Below are 9,457 nucleotides of genomic sequence, written 5' to 3'. Positions count from 1 at the left end.
CTGGGCTAGATGGTCACTTGTTTACCTTCAAGCCTCTAAGACCCCAGATGCTGTATCTTTTGATAGCTGGGCACCATCAGCTTTCTTCACTACACTTGCTTGTGCACACATTTGTCTTCCGCACGTGTGTCGTGCAAATGAGAATCACAGTAATAGAACACAGTGTTTTAATGTTGAGGGAATACTTGAGTGGAGGCCCAATGCCCATCTGCTACCTTAATATTGAAACTATAAATATATGCACATGGATCTCTTTCTACATCATCATATATAAATATATTGACATATATACATGCCCGTGTTTAGGTCTATAAATGCCCTTTGCCTCCTTGTTCTTTCCTCTGTTTCTTTTTGCTTTGCTCTTGTCCCACTATCATGCTCAGTCTTCATTTTGGTTTCAGTAATTCCTCTCGTTCCATTGCCCTTGATCACACCCTCCCAGGCTTCCTACCGCATCCTTGCCACTGATTTTGAATCACCCATTCCCTTGTCCTCCCTGGGTTGGTTAACACCACTTCCTTTCCCCCACCTTACCATCTCCCATGTCCTCCCAGAACCATCAGTCCTGTTTTTCCACATTGTTTATCCAGCCTATCTTTTCTTGATAGACCTGAGGAGATGATACGCACATAAAAACAAGACAGCCAAACAAAGCAATACAGAACAACAGCAGTAACAAAAAAACCCAATGACACAAAGAATCAAAAACCATTAAAAAAAGGAAAGTCTGTAAATGGTCTAAGGTCTGTTGACCTTTAGGAGTGTTTACCTGTCAGGTCTGATGGGGTGCCACGCCCTGGCCTCAAAGTCTATTTTTTTTATATCCCCTTGGGATAAGTTTGCTCTGTACGCCCTTACTGTTTTGCTTTGGTGGGGTCAGCTCAAGCACAAATCCTACCCTGTGTCTTCAGTGTTGTCCCATGTAGGGCTATGGGTCCGCGCGGGTGTCATGTTTCATGATGGAGCAGGTTATAAAGTCCTCTCTGTGCAATGGCTCCTCTGAGCAGTGCTATTATCCTCAGGGCTTGGTGGTCCAGGTTGCGCTCCACTCCCTTCCTCCCCCTTCATTTGCTTCTGCTTCCTTCTGAGCATGGCAGGGCAGTTTATTTCCCCCATCAAAATGTCTAGTCATTCTCGGTGGCACACCCTTCCATGGTGGGGGTCAGGCTGGTTCTGGTTGGGGCTAACCCTATAGAACAGTCTTTTTATGGATTCCCCCAACTGTTAATTGCCCCCCTGGTTTGGCGCATCATCTTGGGTTCTGTATGCACATTACGATTCTGTGGGGACACAACCAATACTCTCCCCTCGGGTGGGTTAGTGCCCTGTTCTGCCCCTGTCATCATCTCACTTTCTCCCCACCCACATTCTCCTGCCTCCTTTCCCCTTATTTATGTTGGACTCACATGTACCTTCCTGGGTTTTGTCTGATCTCCCAACTACCTATAATCCCACCCATGTATTGAGAGATAAGTGTCTATTCTATTCCTGCAGTGCTGATTGTACTTACCTCAGGGGCCTCATACCTGTCTTTTTGAGATTGACTTACCTCACTTAACATGATTCCTTCCAATCCCATGAAACGCCGTGTTTCATGTGATTGTGCTTTTCAGTGCTGTATCATACTCCATAGTTTGTGCCAGAGCTTACTAATCCCCTGGTCTATCAATGGAAACTTAGGCTGTTTCTATGTCTTTGAGATTGTGAATTGTGCCTCAGTAAACATTGGAGTGCAGATGACTGGTCGTGTTTTCTTTGTTACCTCCTCTGGGTATATGCCCAGTAGAGGGATGACTGGGTCATAAAGTTGATCAATTTCCATTTTCTTTAAGTATCTCCAGATTGCTTGCCACAGTGGCTGTACATATCTACATGACCACCAGCAATGGAAGAGGGTTCCTGCTTCACCACAACCCCTCCAACACTTGTTGCTCTCTGATTTCGGCTAGGCTTGGGAGCGTCAGGTGCTATCTCATGGTTTTAATTTGCATTTCTCTTACGGCTAATGAATGGGAACACTCTCATATGCTTTTTGGCCCTTTTGGATCTCTTCCCTAGTGAAAGTTCTTTTCAGTTATTTTGCCCACTTCCGTAGGGGGTTAACTGTTTTTCTCTTTTTTCAGGTCATGAAGGTGTTGTAGATTTTAGTAATGAGCCCTTTGTCCTATATGTCTTTACTAAATTCCTCTCCCAGACTGTGGGTTGTTTTGTCACCCTCTTGGTGAAGTCTTTTGAGGCACACAGGGTTTTATTTTTATTAAACCCCATTTGTCAATTTCCAGTTCACCTGTGTGTGTGCCCTTCTCTATTTCAGTGAGTCTATGCATTCCCAAGGCCAATGATCTTAGGTTTCCCCCGATTCCTTCTTTGATGGTCCTGATGGTTTGGTGTTTTTCTTCTAGGTCCGTGATCTACCTTGAGTTTAGTCTTGTGCAGGAGGTGAGGTAAACGTCTTGTTTCATTTTTCTACATGTGGATATCTATTTTTTCCAGCATCACTTGTTAAAAAGGCATATACTTCCCACTTGCTGGTTTTGGGACCCTTGTCGAAGATCAATTTTATATATGCTGATGGTTTTTATTCCTGGGCTTTTTATTCTTTTCGACTGCTCTGAGTAGCTGCCATTGTACTAGTTCCATGCTGTTTTGACCACTGTAGCTATGTAATACATATTAAAATCAGGTAAGGTGAGTCCTCTAACTTTGTCCTTCTTGAGGAGTTCTCTACTAATTCTGGGCTTCTTCCCTTTCCATACGAACATAGTGATTGGTTTTTCCAATTCATTGAAGTAGGTTGTTGGTATTTGAATCAAAATAGTACTGAGCTTGTAAAGTGCCTTGGGTAAGATTGTCTCTTTACTATGTTGAGCCTTCCAATCCATGAGCTTGGGATGTTCTTCTATTTGTGGAGGTCGCTTTAGGTTTCCTATAGTGGGATTTTGTAATTTTCCTTGTATAGTTCTTTAGGATATTTTGTTACATATAGTCCTGGGTATTTCAGTTTGTTCTTGGCTATTGTGAAGGGTACTGCCTTCCTGATTTCCTCTTCCATGGCCCTGTCTGGTGTGTATAGCAATCCTACCGACTTCTCTTTGTTGATCTTGTATCCTGCCACATTTCCATATTCTTCTATTGCTGTAAATACTCCCATTGTGGGACTTTTGGGGTTTTCAATACTGGATCATGTCATTTGTAAATAGTGGTGGTTTCACCTCCTCTTCTCACATTTGGATCCCTTCTGCTGTCTTATGTTGTTAGCTAGAACCTCCAGTACGATATTGAATAGAAGTGGGGACAAGGAACATCCTAGTCTTGTACCATTTTTCAGTGGGATTGTTTTTGTCTTTTCTCCATTAACTATGATATTAGCTGTTAGCTTTTCTTAGACAGCTTGTATCAGCTTGAGGAATTTATCTTCCATTCCTATCTTTGTGAGTGTCTTAATTAGGAATGGGTGTTAGATGTTGTCAAATGCTTTTTCTGCATCTATGGATATTATATGGCTTTTTTACCTTGTTTTTCTTGATGTGATATATAATATTGATGGTTTTTCACATGTTAAACCATCCCTGCATCCCTGGGATGAATCTTACCTGTTTGTGGTACATGATATGTTTATATACTTTTGTATTCTATTGGCCAATATTTTGTTAAGGATTTTTCCATGTATGTTCATTAGAGATATTGGTCTGTAATTCTCTATACCTGTGGGGTCTTTGCCCTGTTTAGGTATCAAAGTTATGCTGGCTTCGTAGAATAAGTTTGGGAGTTTGTCATCCTTTTCTATGTTTTGGAATACTTTCTGGGGTATCAGAGTCAACTCTTAATGGAATTCTTGGTAAAATTCTGCTGTGAAGCCATCTGGCCCAGAGAATTTTTTTGTTGGTAGCTTCTTTTTTTTTTTTTTTTTTTTTACAGGGTTTGAAGTCCTCTTTAACCATTGGTGGGAACACTTTACAGCATAAGTAAAAAGTCGAGGAAAATAAATACATCAGCTCCTAGGAGAGTGGACGCAGTGTGGATGGTGTGGGGTGGGCTGGCAGGTGGGGCGGGCGCAGATGCATGATGCAGAGCAGACACGACAGGAGGCTTGGGGGAGGGCAGTGAGAGTCTTAAGTGTCCTAGTGCATGTCCTGGCTGTCGGTCCAGGCGATCTTGCTGGGGGGAGCTGAGCTCTCGCCCTCCAGGTCCACTTGCTCCTGATCTCGCTTCTTGGCAGCGTTCTTTTTGTCCCATTGCTGGTGCAGGTAGCGCAGGAGGATATTGGTTTTCTCGGTCACAATGATTTGTTCAGATTGGTACTCCCGAGTGGGCAGGTAGACTGAGGGCCGTCTGTTCTATGGGAGACCAAGAAGAGTCGGATAAGAAGCTGGGTCCCCACACTCTGAACACAAGGTAGGCAGCCCAACATGCTCTCCGGAGAGGCTGAGCGAGGCTTTGCACACAGAGTCAGCATGGAATCAGCTAAAATTGCTTTTGTTGTAGAAGGGAAATCCTTTCAGAAAATCGGCCATCTTCTGTAGCCACTGTTGCTGCCTCTGCTGTCTCCTCTATTGCTGCCGCTGCTGCTGCAGGCGCCACCACAGCCGCCTTCTCAGCTGCCACCTCACAGTAACTGGTTGGTAGCTTCTTGATGACCCTTTCTGTTTCTTGTGCTATAGGTTTGTTGAGGTTCTTGACCTCTGTCTGAGATAATCTAAGGAGGGACTCTTTTTCCAAGTAGCTATCCATGTCTTCCACATTTCTGAATTCATTAGAATACAGATCTTCATAGTACTTTGTGATTGTCCTTTTAATCTCATTGGGGTCTGTTGTAATTAATCCTGTTTCATCCCTCATCCTGGCTATTGATGTTTTCTCCTTTCTGTCCTTTGTCTGATTCGCCAGTGGTCTGTCAATTCTGTCGATCCTTTCATAGAACCAGCTTTTAGCTGCATATATCTTTTACATCGTTCTCTTGTCTTCCCACTGGTTTAACTCTTCCCTGATTTTTATTATTTCTTTTCTTTTGCTATTGGAGGGGTTGTCCTGCTGACTCTGTTCTAGTTGCTGGAGGTTTGGTGATGATGTGCCTGACATAAGTCTCTCTTCTTTTTATCATATATGTGTTTAATGATATCAATCTACCTCTCATAACTGCCTTCGCAGAATCCCATAAGTTCTGATATTCTTGTACTCATACGTTTCTAGAAACTTCCTAATATCCTCTCTAATCTGGGCCTGTACCCATTCATGTCGCAGGAGATTGTTTTTCATCCTCCAATTGATTGCCCTTGCTTTTCTGGACGTCCTTTTATTAATCTCCAGCTTTATATCATGGTGACATGAGAAAGATGTCTAAATAACATCTGTGTTTGAATTTACTCAAGATTTACTTGTGTCCCAGCATATGCTCTATTCTTGAAAATGATCCATGTGGGCTTGAGAAGTATGTTCTCTTTTTTTTTTTGCGTTTGGATGGAAAACTCTATAAATGTCTATCAGGCCCAGTTGCATAATTACATTTTTTAGGCCTAATTGCATTGTTTAGGTCTATAGCCTCTTTGCTGAGCTTCTTTCCCAGTAATCAGTCTTTCTCTGAGAGCGGCGTGTTAAAGTCAACTACTTTGATTATTGAATCCGTGATTTAGTTTTTCATCTTTTTAGTTTGTTTAACGCAATTTGCCACTCCACTGTTGGGCACATATATATTTAATATGCTAACTCTTTCTTGGTTTACTGAGCCTTAGAGCATTGTGTGGTGTCCCTCCTTGTCTCTTTTAATGGTTTGAACGTTGAGGTTCATGTTGTCTGAGATTAAGATTGCCACCCCTGCTTTTTTTTAAGTTGCCATTATCTTGGTATACATTCCACCAGCCCTTTATTCTTAGTTTATTTTTGTCTGTGCACTTAAGATGTGTCTGTTGCAGGCAATAGATTTGATAGATTATGTTCTTTGAGCCAGTTTTCCAGGCTTTTTCTTTTAATGTATGAATTGAGTCCATTGGTTTTCAGAATTATTATCACAATCTGTGGATTCATTGTTGTCATGCCCTGTCTTGTGTTTTGAATGTTCTCCTATCTCCCTTCATATTAGTGTGCTCTGTTTGTGTGGAGAGTTTCTAACTTGTCTTCTTTTTCTCTGAAGTCCTGTTGTCTTGGAAATTGTTCCTGGCACATTGGCTTCTGGGTAGAGATGGGCTATATGGTGGTCTCCTGCTTGTTCTTGGTGGACGTTGATCCTTTGGCCACAGTGAGTCAGTCAGTATCTTCCACAGGGTTGAGTGCCTTGCAGCATATTATTTCCTTGTCCTGGAAGACCCTTATCTCCCTTTATATCTAATGGATAATTTGACCATGTGGGGAGAGAGGAACTGCAGGAAAGAGAAGCACAGAAACCACAGCCAGTTTGGCAACCAGGAGGGGTTGAGGATAGTACATATCTTTCAGTGGATAAGCAGGGAAGGGTTGGGACTCAACATTCCCTTTCAGAAAGCAGTTTATGGAAGCTAAGATAAGCGTTAATCTTCTTAACTTTGTGAAGTAGGGTGGAATGGAATATGGGACAAAGGGCACATTCTTAGAACAGAAGGATATTGATATTTGGGTAGTAATACAATGTGAAGGGGCAAAACTGGGTGTGGAGGGGAAAGAGGTTACATTCTTTAGTGATAAAAGAGGCCTGGACAGCATTTTCAAAATTCTAAAACGGGGGCATATGAGTCAAGCTTCAGAGAAGGTCTTAAGCACTGCATGCGAACCAAATGGCTGGTGATTCACCCAGAAGGCCTTGGAAGTCAGGCTTAGTGAATTAGTTCCCAAAGGTCTCAGCCTTTAAAATACAAATGCATTTCTGCACTGGGCACAATGGGACACAGTGAATCAAAATCACCCCCATGGATACTAAAGCAGTACTAGTTTTGTTTTGTTTAATTGCTATGAGCATATAGAAACCCTGGGTGCATGGTGGGTGGGGCATTGACCACCTGAATTCCAGCTTCTTGGAAGAATGATTAAAGGGTCTGCCGCCAAATAATTTACAATCCAGACCCTACAATGCCCCTATGAGTTAGAATTGACTCCGTGACCGCGCTTATGGCCTAATTGTATGATTTGAGTGAAAGAGAATGCTTCCTCCCATTTTGTGGAGCTGATTAACAGCCCCAAACTGAAAATATTTCACAGGAAATGAAACGTTGTTTTTCCCCCCACAAAACTTTAACCACTAAGTGAAAACAACAAAAAAGGGACAGCAAACAAATTGTCAGAGTCATTCCCTCTGTCCTTGGTTTCTGGCTTTTTAGGACGTGAGTTTTCACTGTTTCTTCCATAGTCATGGGTGGCAGTGTCTTCATACTATAGTCTGATACTATGAAGATATGATGTGTTTACTGAAATGACCATGGAGGAGACAGTTCCTTCTGAAAGTCCTCAGGGAGGTGCATTGATACAGCGACAGCAACACTAGCCTCAAATGTAGCAGATATTGTTTTCATGATGCTGTATAATTGTGAGGTGACCGGTAGTCAGTTTTGATTCACTGTGAACCTATATACAATAGTTTTAAATGATGCTTGGAGTTAGATTTGGTCAGTCATACTCAAGGTGTACTAACCCTCCCAATATTCTTAAATGTGGAATGATAATAGAAAATATGATTCCAAGGAAAATACAATCCAATTTGCTGATGTTGTGTTCTGTTAATCGGTAAACAAGAATAAAAATGTGCAGGTTAAAATTCTAACTACTTTGTTATTTTTTTGTTTGTTTCTCTGACTCTATGACTAAGAGACGTCATGGAGAAGATCCCATTCCAAATCTTATCTAGTGCCTGATTGAAAAGCTCAACAGATGAATGGAGTCTTTTCTTCCAAGATGGCTTTGTCTTAAGTCTGGCATGCTGTCTTGGCTGTAAGCTAGGAATGCATACAGGGCTGAGGGCCTGGACCTCATTCTAGAACCTGGATCTCTCCTTTGGACTGAGAATCCTTCCATCTTGGTTCCTGAGTGTCTCCTGAAAGTCATGAGGTAAAGTGAAAGTTATATTAAAAATTGTTGATTTTCATTTATATTTAAATAAAAATTATGAAATAGAATTTTTAGATTAGTATGGTCTACAACAGTGGTCCTCAACCTGTGGGTCTCGACCCCTTTGGGCATTGAATTACCCTTTCACAGGGGTCACTTGATTCATAACAGTAGCAAAATTACAGTTAGGAAGTAACAACGAAAATAATTTTATGGTTGGTTGTGTCACCCCAACATCAGGAACTGTATTAAAGGGTTGGAGAATTAGCACGCACAGTGGACAACCACTGGTCTGCAAGATCTGATACCTTATAAATACTTTGGGGTACTATACAATCAATACTACAAGGGAAACTGTAGACAAGAGTTTTAATGGAGAAAAACACCTGTCTTTGCTTCAAGCACTGGAGCACACTACTACAGGACTCCCTAATGTGTCCTCAGAAGCCCATCACCTCTTCTGTCCAGACTCACAGCGGCTGAGGATGGCAGCAGGACCTAGTTTTGGAGACCCACCTGACAACTGTGATGAGCAGTTGTGACTTGAGGATACAATTGTGCTATTGCTGGTCTATCCAGGACTCAGCAAATTTTAGGGAAATGTTCACCATCCTGTATCCTCTCCTCCCAATACCAGTTACTGGGGCCAGATTTGCATCAGGGCTGACAGATCCTTCAGCTTTGCCTTGTTCCCGCTGCATGATGTGCCTCCATGTGTGGCCTTCTGCTCTTTGGTAATAGAAGAATGTTTACTCATATTGCAATGAAATGTTTCAAATTCACTGTTTGATAAAAACTCACACTTCCAGGGTTGTCCTCAAGGAAAATAGTAAGATAGTGTGGAAGCCCCAGTCAATGACAGAAAGCCAGCTTTTAACTCCTCTCTGATCCGTCTGCTGGAACTGAGCCCTGGGGCTGGGAGTCCTGAGCACACACTGAAGCCCACTATCTCCCTGTAGGAAGGTGTGCATATTGAATGATTCCCTTTACTGTGTCTGTTCCTGTGATCCAAGGCTGTGTCCTTAACTTTGAGCCTGACCATTTGAATATGGGGAATGTCCTTGCCATTGTCTCTGGGGACTGCAATTCAGCCATTCATCGAGTGTATGTACGATTTAGTACTAACAATACCAGTAACTGAGATGAACTGCAGGCCCTTCCTTGGCACTGGACGATGTAGTCCATGCCATACTTGCTGGTGCTGAATGCAGAGGCAGGTCAAGAGAGTCTGAGATATGCCTTCTTCTGTCTCAAGCCTTCCCCAGACTCTATCAGCTGCACCTTTCCCTGGACATCTGCAAACAAAGACATTCTTCCCAGGAAACCATCATACATATCCATTGTTTATCTCTCTTTTCATCATCATCTTTTTCTTCTTAAAATTGTAACTGGGTAATCTCAGGCCATCCAACTTCACGGTGACTTGTGTATAATCATACCTGTTTAGTGA

General features: G+C 42.3%; 1 pseudogene; it reads right to left on the bottom strand.

Annotated features, from left to right (window-relative positions):
• Positions 1 to 4,112: 4,112 nt before the first annotated feature.
• LOC142430762 (DET1- and DDB1-associated protein 1-like) lies at positions 4,113 to 4,514 on the bottom strand (annotated as a pseudogene).
• Positions 4,515 to 9,457: the final 4,943 nt, after the last annotated feature.

This window comes from Tenrec ecaudatus, chromosome 17 (genome assembly GCF_050624435.1).
Source record: "Tenrec ecaudatus isolate mTenEca1 chromosome 17, mTenEca1.hap1, whole genome shotgun sequence".
Taxonomy (NCBI): Eukaryota; Metazoa; Chordata; class Mammalia; order Afrosoricida; family Tenrecidae; genus Tenrec; species Tenrec ecaudatus.
The sequence above is the reverse complement of the archived record's forward strand: the minus strand, read 5'-3'. Positions and strand labels throughout refer to the sequence as shown.